Below are 15,122 nucleotides of genomic sequence, written 5' to 3' on the forward strand. Positions count from 1 at the left end.
GGCACGTGACATTTAGGTGACTTTTTGGTCCCTATGAAATGACCAATTCACGTGATTTATGGACGTGTTTTTCACGTTACTTTTGGCACGTGATATTTAGGTGACTTTTTGGTCCCCATGAAATGTTTAAAAGACGTGCTTTTTACGTTAATTTTGGCACGTAATATTTAAGCAATGCTTTATAAAAACGAAGTGTTTGGATTCGTGTAAAGAAAAAAAACTCATCGTCGAGGAAATATTTAATACGTATTAAATTACATGGTTTTATTAGTCTCAGTATATTAGTTCTTGACATAAACATTTTGTATTTGTAATAAAAGCTGCACTTTTGTTAAAATATCCTCCTTATATTTAGTAAGTAATAAGTACAAAGTCATAGATCTGCAACTTAAGAAGAGCACGCTTCGATCCACAAAGAGCGCACTTCAAACTTAATCTAACGAACCAGTCGATATATTCTCCCATAAAAGCACGCTTCAAACATAATCTAACGAATCAGTCGATTTTTTCTCCTATAAGAGTACGCATCTTTATCTAGTGAATCAGATTTAGCTGAAAAGAAACGAATAAAATCTTAAAAAATAATATGATTATTTAATAATTATCTTAAATCACAAACTTATAAAACAAATCTTACTTGGTAAGTTGCCAACCATTTTGGCAACAAGATTTTCTAGTTGTTTTCTTTTATCTAAATCATTAAATAATTTTAAGAAAACAATACTACATACAATGTAGAAAAATAAAAAAAGTCATTTGCCTTCTACTTTTATACTCTTTTTGCTAAAAAATAAATAAGGATTTAATAAATAAAGACATAACAAAAAATTCGACAGATAAATAAAAAAAAGATGTACAAAATAATAAATACAAGTCTAAAAAAATATTGTTTATCTATATATATCTATATCTAATATCTGTCTATAGATAAATATATATCTATATATAAAGTTAATAACTGATGCGCGTGATTAGAAAAAGACCTGTACTCATAACATCTGATTAAATAACTTGATTTCTTTGTTTTCCATCTTCTTATATTTGCACTTGTTTCTTAACTTGTTCATACATTAACTCACTAGATGCAAAGGTGACAGCCCACGAAGTTGCTTTAAATGAGCAATCTACAAAGTTTTGAACATTAAATGTAATTTTAGAATGCACACAGAAAAATAACAATTTTTTAAAATGTAATAGTTACCACATAACCACACAACATTATAGTGGGGATTTTATATCATGATTTTCCTACCCATGGTGAGATTTTTATCTTGAGGCTCCTTTAGCTGTGGAAACATTCACCATGGCTAAGGAGCCTCATCTACCCCTAATTATATATAATATATTAAGTATAAAACTAAAAGCATGTATAATAAAGTATTGTCAAATTAGGTCACCAACAAATACCGAGAGCTGAAAATTCAACTCAGAATCAAGTTGCATTCTCCAACAAGATATGAACTAAATTAAATTCTTGCTACAGGGTGCAATCACAAAAGAGGAAGAGAGGGAAAAGTGAATTTTCTCAAACTTTAAAAGTTAAAAGGTTATTGTGTCTAACTACAGAATGATATTCCTAGGCAATAACATAACAATACCATTGCATCTTCCTGGTCAATAATATTTTATACAGAACTTATCATTTGTCATGTAGCTTAATAAATTTAATATTAAATAAGTTATAAGAACTTATTTATTATTAAATTAATTACATCGACAAATTTGACAGTCTAAAATATTATATAATAGGGTAGAAAAAAAAAGTATACCTTGTGTTAGGGTTTGATCTTTTGCATGTTGAAATATGAGAATTATCTGCCATAACGTTACACAATTTTGAACTAAGCTTTGTAATATATTAAACCTAAATTGATAAAACTTAGATATAAAATAATATAATATGTTTAGATAAAATATTATATATGTGACATTTTATTTTTGTCAAAAATGCATTGCGATGTTATAAGATATCTTATACCCTGATACTTTTTTTATTATTATAAAACTACAATGCAAAAAAATTATATTATTATAAAAGTATAATAAAAAGTAATTACGATAATGAATATATAAACTACATATTTTATATAATCATTATATTTAAAAAATTTTGAAAATTGTTTGCGGAAAATATCCTGAAAAAATTCAGAATATTTTCCCCATAATTTTTCCCTTTATTTTGCATTCAGCCAAGTTGATGACAATAATATATACTTTAACTTGCATTTATGGAAAACTTTTCGGATATTTGGAAAAAGATAAATTTCAGAAAAATATTTGGTATTCCGGGAATATCCCAAAAAAATAATCCCTGAAACTCAATTATAAAAAAATAGTAAATAAAGAATATCTTTCCAAGTTTCTAATCATAGGTTTTTATTGAGAATAAAAAAAGATCCAAAATACACAATGTTTTGGAAACGTAACTTTCATGCTTCAATCAAGTAAAATTGTAACCTGGACGAGGGCACCTAAAATATACATGATTGAAACGTGAAGAAGGAAACCGGGTAAGAGCATGCATCAAACTTAATCTAATGAATAAGTCAATATTTTCTCCAATAATAGCTAGCGACACCAAATTTAGCTAAAAAGAAACAAATAAAAACTTAAATAATAATATGATTATTAAATAATTATCTTAAATCACATACTTTTAACACAAGTCTTACATGGTGAGTCGCCAACTGTTTTGGCAACAAGATTTTCTGGTGTTACTATTTCTTTGATCTAAATCATAAAACAATTTAAAAAAAAACCAATGCTATATTTGAGAGAAACTTGCTTTACATATCGGAAGGTTGTCAACATTGAAAAATAAGTATAATGCAGTTTCAAATACCATAGCATCATAATCATTTTTTGGGGAAAACATTGAACAAATCCGCATTAATAACCTGTTTTATATTGTACATAATAACAATACCAATAGAAGTCATATAATATATACAATAATAGTTTCATAAATATAATTCAAATATGTATATTAATCATATAATATTTAAATAATATAAAAAAATGAAATAAATAAGTATTAACCTTTTTTAACAAGTAAAGCACAAGATCAAGATGTCATATATTACAAAAAGATAAAGTATATAATAATAATATATACATATATCAATAATAAATAACATAACACGTTTGTTTATTGATATTATCTTGGATAAATTCTTTAACCTTGTTGATAAAAACCAAATAATAGAAGAAAATTCTTTTTTTGGTTTTTATCTAATCGACTCTTGAGCAATAATGTATGCAGAAGTTCTACAGACATTATTATTGCTCAAGAATCAAGAATAAAATCTGCTAGAACTTATAATTTGTCCATGTAGCTTACTTAATTTGATATTAAATTTGTTATAACATAACTTATTTTGTACTAAATTAAGTAAGCAAAATGGACAAATTCGCCAGCCTAAAATATTATATCATAAAGTAGAAAAAAAGCATACCTTGTATTTGAGTTTAATCTTATTCGTGTGGCAAATAGGGACGCTTGATACTAATTTATTTAACTTAATTTGATGTAATTTGGATATTAGATATTACAACTTAAAATATATTGGACTATTTAGTTTTGTTTTAAATGCATTGCGTTATAAGATATTATATAGACCACTTTTTTTTTTTAATTATGATTAAACTACAATAAAAATTAATTATATCATCATAAAAGTAAAATAATTATAACTAATATAATGAATACAAAAACTATACTATAAAAAAATAAACAATATAATAAAAAATATAATTTTATATTTCTTATCACAGGTTTTTATTAAGAAAAAAAAAGTTCCGCTAGACGCGATATTTTGGCACGTAACTTTCACGTAACTTTCACGTAAAATAGTAACCTGGACGAAGTCACCTAAAATACACGTGATTGAAACGTGAATAAAACGTTGCGTGCCTACTGGGATGTAACTTGACAAGTTGCTCTATCAGACTGCCATTTACATAAGCTTTTTTCACCCATGGTGCAAAATATATGACGATATTCTTCAAAAGTAAAATTAGTGCAATGATGAAGTTAAGCTATTACAGAGTTCCTCATTTCCAAAAGGCTATTTGAATTTTGTCGTTATTTAAAAATAGTCATTCCAACATAATTTTGAAAGATGTTGATCACATTACCCGTGAGCCGACCTTTACCAGATACATCTTTTCCGTCAGATAGTTTTACCCGTCATAATTCTTTTCTTTTAAGACGTAGTAGATAGCAGATACATTCTTGTGAATGTTTAGAGTAAAATAAGACACATATTGTGAAATGAAAATAACAAACAAAGTAACTAAGGACGTTCCTATAGAGTCTGATGCTAACTCAGAGTGTTTCAAAGTGTAAATAAGAACAAAGAAATCTTTTTTATTGTTTCCAATGTTATTTGCACGAATATAAACATATCAAAGGGTGAAATTTCGTGATTTTTTTTTTAGATCATTATTCGCGTCTCTACCACCTTAATGACGCACATCGAATATATTTGTCAGTGGTCTGAAGAAGCAGTTAATATAGTTTTTTATATATATTTTTATTTATAATAGTTCTACGAAGTTTTAAACAAAGAGTTAAGTTAAAGCGTCATACGGGACATTTTCTCAATTAATAATTTGTAGCATTTTGTCAATTGATCTCACAACATAATTTTGATAACGCAACATAGTTTTTAAATTGTGTTTATATTAAACGGGATTGCTTCTTTATTGCTTTTCAAAAAACCGCAGTCTTTAAAACGTTAAAAAATATATTCAAAATACAACTAAGTCGCAAAATACATTTGGCTGCCAAATAATTTATGGAAGTAAAAATCTCATAATGGGAGTAAAAATTTAATATAAGATTTTTAATGGGGAGTAAAAATTTAATATGCGGTTTTTACTGGGGAGTAAAAATTAAATATGCGGTTTTTACTGGGGAGTAAAAATTAAATATGCGGTTTTTATTGGGGAGTAGAAAAAACGCGGGAGTAAAAATCTCATACTACACCTGTAGAGATGGTGGTTTTGTGCCCCCTCTTGCCCCCGGATACGCCCGTAATCTAAAAACTTTTATAAATTTGTAGATAACTCTTGTATCTATCTTTTGATACCAAGATATAAACTTTTGGATAAGAATTGATTAAGTTATAATAGTTTTAGTTAATAAAAATTTTATTTTGACCATAGTTTCTTCAACAAATCCTAATATCAAAACATCGGTACTTAAAACGCATAACTTTTTGTAGGGTGGTTCGATTTTGAAAATTTTTTCACTTTTGGAATATTGAAATGAAGCTCTTTTTAATGATATATAACAACCTAGAATTTGATGAGTTTAAAAATTTCATGTAACATACCTAATATATATATGTATATATATGTGTGTGTGTGTGTAAACTCTATCATATATATATATATATATATATATATATATATATATATATATATATATATATATATATATATATATATATATATGTATATATATATATATATATATATATATATATATATATATATATATATATATATATATATATATATATATATATATATATATATATATATATATATGATAGAGTTTATATAGATAACTAGTATATATAAAAATCATATATATATATATATATATATATATATATATATATATATATATATATATATATATATATATATATATATGATAGAGTTTATATAGATAACTAGTATATATAAAAATCATATATATATATATATATATATATATATATATATATATATATATATATATATATATATATATATATATATATATATATATATATGTTTCTTCAATACAGACTCTTCGGAAAAAAAATTTCTGCAGAGTCATTATTGACAAAACATTGAGTAAAAAAATTAAAATTAATAAGTGATATCAAATAATTTATTATTGCTTTGTTCTTTTAAGAACATTGAGCACTATATTTCATAGAATGCATTTATAACTGTTATAAATATATATATATATATATATATATATATATATATATATATATATATATATATATATATATATATATATATATATATATATATATATATATATATATATATAATCAATTAATCAATATATTTTCACTTTTAATAATCGCATATATATACAATCGCGAGGAACAAATACTAACAGTTATAAACTAATAAGACGTAAGGACTAGGATGGTATAATGGAATTATTGCAAATTAATAGTTATAATAATAATAATAATAATAATAATAATAATAATAATAATAATAATAATAACAAAACAGTAATAATAATAACAACAATAATAATGTATTATAAACAACAACAAAAATAATTATATAAACAATAATACCAATTCTTTAAGTACATTGAGCACTTTATTTGTCGAATAGACTAACATAATTTAAACACACACACCCACATTCACACACATATACGAATATATATACACATATATGCATATATTTACATATATATATATATAAAGATATATATGTATATATTATATATATATATATATATTATATATATAATATACATATATTATATATATTTATATATACATAACATATATTATATATATAGTATACATATATTATATATATAGTATACATATATATATATATATATATATATATATATATATATATATATATATATATATATATATATATATATGTATATATATAATATATATATATATAAATATATATATATATATATATATGTAATATATATATAATATATATATATATATATATATAATACAAATGTATATATATATATATATATACATATATAAATATATATATATATACATATAATATATACATATATATTTATATATATAATATATATATAAATATATATATATATATAATATATACATATATATATACATATATATATATATATATATATACATATATGTATATGTATATGTATATATTATATATATATTTATATATATAAATATATATGTAGATATTATATATATATATATTTATATATATATATATATTATATATATATATATAATATATATTACATATATATATATATATATATGTATATATATATATATATATATATATATATATATATATATATATATATGTAATATATATATATATAATATATGTTTATATATATATATATATATATTTAAAGTTAAATATATATATATATTTAAATTATAATCTAAAGGCTTTCCTTGTTAAATAAAGACAACGTTCAAACTTCAAATTAGATATGATTCATAACTAATTTGATTCATATATAAATTATATTATGAATATGATACGAAATACTATGTGAAACCTTTATTTTCTTTCTTCATTTTGTTTCTAAATGAAATATAAAATTTAAGTCTTATTTAATTATTTACTAAAAATCCTTTTAATAAGACAATTTCGTTTAAATTTACATATTTTTAAATCATATTTTCACTATAAAGTATCTAGGTTTATAATATCTATTTATGAAATAAGTTAAATATTGCTAATAATATTATTAATATGAATGTTATATATTTAAAAAAAATATATATACAAATAATCAATGGACCCCTCTGTCTCCCGCACTAACAACAGGGAAAATGTAAATTAGGTAACAAAAGTGCAGCAAGAAATAGGGCGGCTGCTACATAATATTTTTCAACGAAATTTGGCAGGTGCATAGATAAATGAATAACTTAAAAATAAAAATTGAATAGATAAAATATAGACTATATCCTGGACATTAATTTCACCACAGAAGTACAACTAAAACTTTGACATCAATAAACTCGGTAATATATCAATTGAGTATAATTAAAACCAAATTAATAATAAGCTTCAACTATTCTTCTTTCTAAAAATACTCTATGTTGATAACGAATTCTAAAAAGTTATTTCAGAAAGCCTTCCTCAAGCACGCTAACTTTGAAGAGACTGTGAAAATCGTGGCACAAAATTTTAGCACAAAATTCGGTTCCGTAAAACGCAATTGTCACGTACCTATATATATATATATATATATATATATATATATATATATATATATATATATATATATATATATATATATATATATATATATATATATATATATATATATATATATATATATATATATTGTATCGTATATATATATATAATATATATATATATATATATATATATATATATATATATATATATATATATATATATATATATATATATATATATATATATATATATATATATATATACGATACAATAATAGTAGAAATATAATTTATATCCATTCCAATAACTAATTAACAGATTTAAAAACAACACATTTAGAAAACATCAAGTTAAAACACTTTTTTTCTAATTCGTATAAGTTGTTCCAAGGGAGTTAAAATATTATGGGGAGTTAATTTTTACGAACGGGAGTTAATTTATTATGGGGGTTAATTTAATTCATGACACCGGAAGCAGCTTTTTTGGTTTTTGAGATAGCTTACTTCCAGACATGGAGCTAACTCAAAACATTTATATGTTTATACTTATGTCAAATAAGGGTGCTTGGCAAAAAATTGCGATGATTGGAGGCTGGGAACAAAAAAACCCTAAATTTTGTGCCCCCCTGCCTCAAACGTGAGAGCAACAAGTTGATGAAATATTTTTTGTACTGTTTTCAACTAGACTAATATTCATCGATAAATTTTAAATTTCATAGTTAAATATTTTAGCTTTCAAAAATTATGACCATATAAAGTTTAAACCCCCTAAATTTGAGGGGGTTATAAATTTTATATGGTCATTATTTTTGAACGTTGAAAGATAATACTATATATATATATATATATATATATATATATATTATATATATATATATATATATATATATATATATATATATATGCTGTTACATATGTTAATATTATTGAGCTAAACTCATGTCTATTTTTTTGAGTTTTCTTTCGCAATTTGCTAAGGAGAAGCCGCAATTTAAGTTAATTTTAAAAGGTAAGTACAATTTATTTTCAGATTACATGGTTTTATTTTGAAATAGATATGTATAATTAAAAGTTAATTGTTATCTTTTTACTGCCATCTGTAGTCAGTTATGGGGGTGGTCATCTATTGGATCAGAAAATCTTAGTAATTTAATAATTAACTAGGGGTGGTCAATTACTCAGTTGTTCCTTTATTTATCTTAACGAATCCTAACATGCATATTTCATGTTCTTTTTTTTACACTTGTTTTTATATTTTTAACATAATTAGTTATGTTTATCTAATAGATAACTAGGTGGTCAAATACAAGAACAACGATGTGTCAACTTCTGAATCTATTTTTTTTTTATAATGTTTTAGATTCACTATGTATAATATAGATATTGTCCCCAGGGCCATCTTATTCATTAGGCACTGTAGGCACTGTGCCTAGAGCCTACGAATCTACAGGGGCTTACAAAAGGAATGAAAAAAAAAGAAATTTTAAAGTGTTTTTCATTTCATTAATAAAACAATTATACAGATGCAGCATAATATTCATAATTGGTAAAAATGTTTATAATCAAACAGTATAGTTAGATGACATTAACTTTTCGACTTTTGGTATTTGCAAAATCAACTATAATATCTTCAAATGTCATCTACCGCATTACTTCATTTTCAATTGATAACAGTGTCAGGGAGGATAGTCGGGCTTGTCCCATAGTTGAACGCAGATAGTTTTTTATCAGTTTTAATTTTGAAAAAGAACGTTCACCTTCTGAATTCGTGCCTAATATAGAGAGATAAATCCTGAAAGCGATAATAACATTTGGAAAACTTGCAACTAGTTTATTTTCTATTTGCAGCTTAATCTTATCAGACACCAATTTACCATTACTAAACATTTGAGAAAACAGCAAAAACTCATCGGTAAATTCGTCTTCGAGGTCTGATGGATACAACTGAATTAGCGCGTTGGTATTAGCCACTACTTCCTCATCCGACAAAGATCTGTTGTCAAGAAGAAAGTTAAACCTTTTGTACAATACTTTATAAGCTGCCCTGCTTTTTTCCATCTCATTATTAAGTCTGTCTATGATAACGTAATACTGTTGAATACGGAAATTATCACTGGCACTTACATTTAAACTGGGATTACTTGTATCCATAACTTCGTCATCAAATCGCTTCCGTATTCGTTTACGTTGTGTAACTTCTTTGTAATCAGATTCTGTGAGATCTTTTGCCTGGCCTTCGAATGTTTCAAACTTACTGCGTGTATCATGAAAATACTATATGAGACCATCGTACAGTTTAATGATGGTGCACAGCTCAATACCCGGCTACTGTAAGGCTTTATTGACAATATTCATATTTTGAAATAAATCTTTCCAAATCACACACATTAACGCAGTTTCAAAGTAGTCCAAATGCTTAACCAGTGATTAATCTAAATGATTAATCTCTCTAAATCTAGCTTGCACACCAGAATATATTCCACTCATATTGCTGGCATTATCATAAGATTGTGATCGGCAATTTTTGATGTCTATTCCATGAAACTGAAGAATACTAACCACAAGATTAAATACATATTCTTCATAATAATTTACAAAAATGTAATCATAACAAATAAAATACCTACCAAATAAAATCGTACTTTTTAAAATAATACGTGTAATTCTGAGAATTTCATTTTTAAATAAATGTAAACTATTGATAAATTTAAACAAACGTTTAAAACAAATAACAAACCATAAATTGCTGAATTTTCAATGGCTTTTTTCACGATCATTACTAAAGTAACGATAGTGAGAGAAATACAATTAATGAAATGGTTACAATTTAATTTCTTTAAGGCATAACATGTGTACAGATACAGAATAATCAAACAAACAGCGACTGTAGGCCCATTAACGACTACGTACAAAAATTAAAAAATTATGTAAATTGAATAACGTGTACATGACATTTAAATTGAAAGAAAGGCCTACAGCTACATTTTTATGCAAAGTGCCTTGAGCCTACGACGCTTCAAAAACGGCCCTAATTGTCCCCCTGTTGCTGGCAAGAAAAAGCTACAGAAGAAAAAACCAAAAGAAAGAATACCCGCTATAGTTTCTAGGAAAGAGTATGAAGAGTCTGATATAGACTATATCTACTCTGATATAGATCTATATCTACTCCTGAGCTAAGCAATACTGAATATTCTGAATGGTATAAACATTTTTCAGATAAAGATATAATTACGCTGAAAACGGATGAATTTGTAATTGTAGAGTATGAAGGGAGCCATTTTCCGGCAAAAATATTGCAAATGGCTTCTAGATAGCCAGGTTCGGAATCGAATTTCGTTTTATCGGCCAGATAAGGAAGATAAACTTGTATATTTGAAAAATATATAGTATGTCTCTGCGATTTTATATTAACTGAATTAAAATGAAAAAAGTTCATGGCTTTCATTTTTCTTACTTTTAACATATGATCAACTACTAAAGCAAAGGGCAGTCAAATATTGAGTTTTTTTTTAGATGGTTAATTACTAACGTAAAATCATGCTTTAAAAATACAGCTATTTGGTGTAGTTAAGCCAATTTTAAAATATTATAGCGTCTTTATGATATTTTGTTGACTACGACATTTGTCGTAGTCAACAAAATATCATAAATAAAAATATCATAAAAAAAAACGGAAATATATATTTCCGTTAAATGATCAGCTCTGTGAATTATGAAAAAACGAAAAGATTTAAAATGATAAATTTTGCGATATCATAAAATATAAATGTTTGTAGCGAAAAAACCCAGACCAAAGATTCTTTTTTTAAAAAAAAAAATCTTAATATTCCTATCGCTTGTCCAAATTTGAATAAGATTTTAAATAAATACTTGTTTAGGTAAAATATCATATAATAATAATTTAATCTGTTCTGATCATAGTTTAATAATATGATCTGTTCAGATCGTTTATTGACGCTCTTTCTTAATTATGAGCTCTTTCTAGGTCGGAATTCTTGTATTTTTTGTGAAATTGATAGAAATATGAGATACACCGAGTACTAAAACATGAAAAAACTGTACTTTGTAAAATATTGCTTAACAGTATGCTAGAACAGTATAGTAAGTTTATAAGAACTATTAAGAGTATATTATTGGCAATCAACATTAAAGACATGACAGTCATACGGAATATTTTCTCTTAAACGGATACCCTTACCTTATATATATAAATAAGTCGTCTAATCGATGTCTTCAAAAAAAATATCAATTTAAAGATGATAAATTTTTAAATAAACTTAGCGCATAAAATATTATGCGCTAAATCGGTTAATTAAAAATGTCTGCTTGTTTTGGTTGATTGGCCTTAGACAAGGGAAAGTCTTTAAAGTTAATTAACTCTTTTATAAAAACGAGATTTAATTTTACTTGTGACCTGTAGCAACCAATTAATGCACTATTAAAAAGTTTCGACTTTCGGTACTTTATCCACGGCTATATATATTATATAAATATAAATATATATATATATATATATATATATATATATATATATATATATATATATATATCGTAGAAATATATATATGTATGTATATATATATATATATATATATATATATATATATATATATATATATATATATATATATATATATATATATATATATATATATATATATATATATATATATCGTAGGAATAAAAGTTATAGGGGGGGGGGGGTTGGGTAGAAGAGGGGAGGAGGAGGGCAGTACTACCCCGAAATAGTTTTAAGAACCTTTTTTTTTTTTTTCGAATTAATTTTTCAGTCAAAAATTACGGGATGCCATCCCATCACCTTTTTATAAAGTACTAGCAGTAATTATTATTATTAATTAAGTATTAGTAAATAAATTATTAACAACAATTTAATTTTCATTTATTTTCTCTAATGAAATATAAATTTATTAATATATTTTTTTAGTTCTGCTTACTTTATTTCGCTTGGCCTCTTAGTTAAACAAAACTGATAGCTTTATTAAAGATACAGTTAACCATTTATTTTGCAACGTTCGAACATTAAATGTGCAAATCCCATCAAAACCGTTATGATAAATATGACTTGAATTGTATGCATAGATCATCTAAGTCTTTTTTTAAAATTGTGGAAAATTGTTTAGGTAAAATATCCGGAATATATTTTCTCTTTTCTTCCTCTTAATTTTGCTTTTAGCTGAGTAGTTTCTAATTTTTAAAAACTTTTCTTTGTTTTTCCACGAGTTATGAGTGAAGCTTAAAAAATAAAAATTATAACTAAACTTGTATGTATAGAAATTGCTTTGGACATCCGGAAAAACTATAAGTTGAAAAATATATCCGCAATTCCGGAAATAGTGAATCCCTGTATACGGCTCCTATAATATTAAAGCTTATTACTCAGGCTATCTTTTCTTTTTTAATAATCCAACAGAAATTAAAATAATTAAGGTAAACGAATATGTCGATTTACTTTATAGTTAACGTATATCAACATATATTTATTTCAGCATTTATCCAATCCAAATTTATGCTAATGCAGAAAATATTTAGTGAAAAATGTCCGAAATATATTTTGCATGACGTTTGTCTTAACTCTGCGTTAAAATTATTAGTTTTATTTGAAACTTTTTATTAATTTTTGTATAAGTTAGGTTAGTAAAAAAAGCAATTGCTTTTACTCGACATTTTTGAAATAATTGTTACGCTTTACGTGAATACAAATTTGAGCAAAATCGATAAATGTAATCGGGGCGACTGAATAAGTGCGAATTTCATAACTGCGAATCTGCATAAGTGCGACTGGCATAAGTGCGAACTGGCATAAGTGCAAACTGGCACAAGCGCGAACTGGCATAAGTGCGAAACAATTGCAAAAACTGGCATAAGTGCGAACTGGCACAAGCGCGAACTGCAAATTGGCAGTGGCGAATTGGCAAGTTCGCACTTATGTCAATTCGCACAAATGCCAGTTCGCACTTATGCCAATTCGCACTTATGCCAATGTTTGCAAATTCTTTCGGCGCACTTATGCCAGTTCGCGCTTGTGCCAGTTCGCACTTATGCCAGTTTTTGCAATTGATTCGCACATATGCCAGTTCGCACTTATGCCAGTTCGCACTTATGTCAATGTTTGCAAATTCTTTTGGCGCACTTATGCCAGTTCGCGCTTGTGCCAGTTCGCACTTATGCCAGTCTTTGCAGCTGCTTCGCACTTATGCAGATTCGCAGTTATGAAATTCGCACTTATTCAGCCTCCTCATGTAATCACATAAAGGTGAGCAATTAGTCTAAAAGTGTTGAATAAAAGCAACTGCTTTTTTTTTTCACCCGGCCTAATGAGCTGAAAAGGGTATAAAAAAGATGTTAAAACCATATAAAACAGTTGCAAAAGTTATATATTTAAAATTGTGTTCACACTTTTTTAAAACAAATTTATTTACGTGATAAATAGTAAAATATGTAACAAAAATATTTAAAATAATCTATATAAAACATATTTTTCTTAAAAAACAATTAACGTTGAAGGCACTTTGCCCTATCAATTATAATAGCCGCCATCTACAGGACCGAGGAGTCAAACATAGCCTATTGTAAAGAAAACCATATTAAAATAATTAAAAATTTTTATTACCGATAGGGACAACGATTAAACATATACTAAAAAAACTACGTGATCCCATATTAGTAGGAAGTTATAGAAAAATTAGTAAAAATTAAAAAAAAAAAATAGAAATATTTTTAAAAACTACTTAATTTTGTGAGCACTTTGGCTATGGTGTTCTTTAATAAAAAGCCAACTCGTTTAATTAATATCATTCAAAAAGCAAATATATTAATAACACTAAGGATAAAAAAAAAATGAAGGAGATATAAACAATTGTACTATAGTAATATCAAATGCTATATTGGCTTTTAGTGAATGATTAAAAGCAGTTAGAGAAACTACCTGTAATTACTTTTAACGATAGACACCAAGGGAGGGTAAGTCAAGCTGGATATAAAAAAGGGTAAAAAAAAGGCTGTCTATCAACACAAAACACTACAACAATAACATCACAACAATTACGCAAAGCAATAGCAAATTGCTTAATATATTTGTAGGACAAAGTTACACTAAATATTAACAGACATGTGTTATATATAGCTATAAAAGGCTAGACAACAGACATTAAATATAACAGTTAG

The 15,122-nt window shown here is 25.3% G+C and overlaps 1 long non-coding RNA gene across 3 annotated transcripts; it reads right to left on the reverse strand.

Annotated features, from left to right (window-relative positions):
• Nucleotides 1-224: 224 nt before the first annotated feature.
• Nucleotides 225-3,723, reverse strand: LOC136079730 (uncharacterized). 3 transcript variants are annotated; one of them, XR_010638165.1, is made up of 7 exons: nt 3,456-3,667; nt 2,673-2,730; nt 2,458-2,587; nt 1,770-1,864; nt 984-1,124; nt 638-691; nt 225-552 (listed from the first exon to the last, which is right to left on the reverse strand). It is a non-coding gene; the product is annotated as an uncharacterized LOC136079730 (long non-coding RNA). The 3 variants fall into 3 exon arrangements; XR_010638163.1 differs by having other exon boundaries at nt 638-1,124; nt 3,456-3,711; XR_010638164.1 differs by lacking the exon at nt 2,458-2,587 and having other exon boundaries at nt 638-1,124; nt 2,655-2,730; nt 3,456-3,723.
• Between the last annotated feature and the right edge of the window lie 11,399 nt (nt 3,724-15,122).

The sequence above is a fragment of the Hydra vulgaris genome, chromosome 04 (assembly GCF_038396675.1).
Source record: "Hydra vulgaris chromosome 04, alternate assembly HydraT2T_AEP".
In the NCBI taxonomy this organism is placed as follows: Eukaryota; Metazoa; Cnidaria; class Hydrozoa; order Anthoathecata; family Hydridae; genus Hydra; species Hydra vulgaris.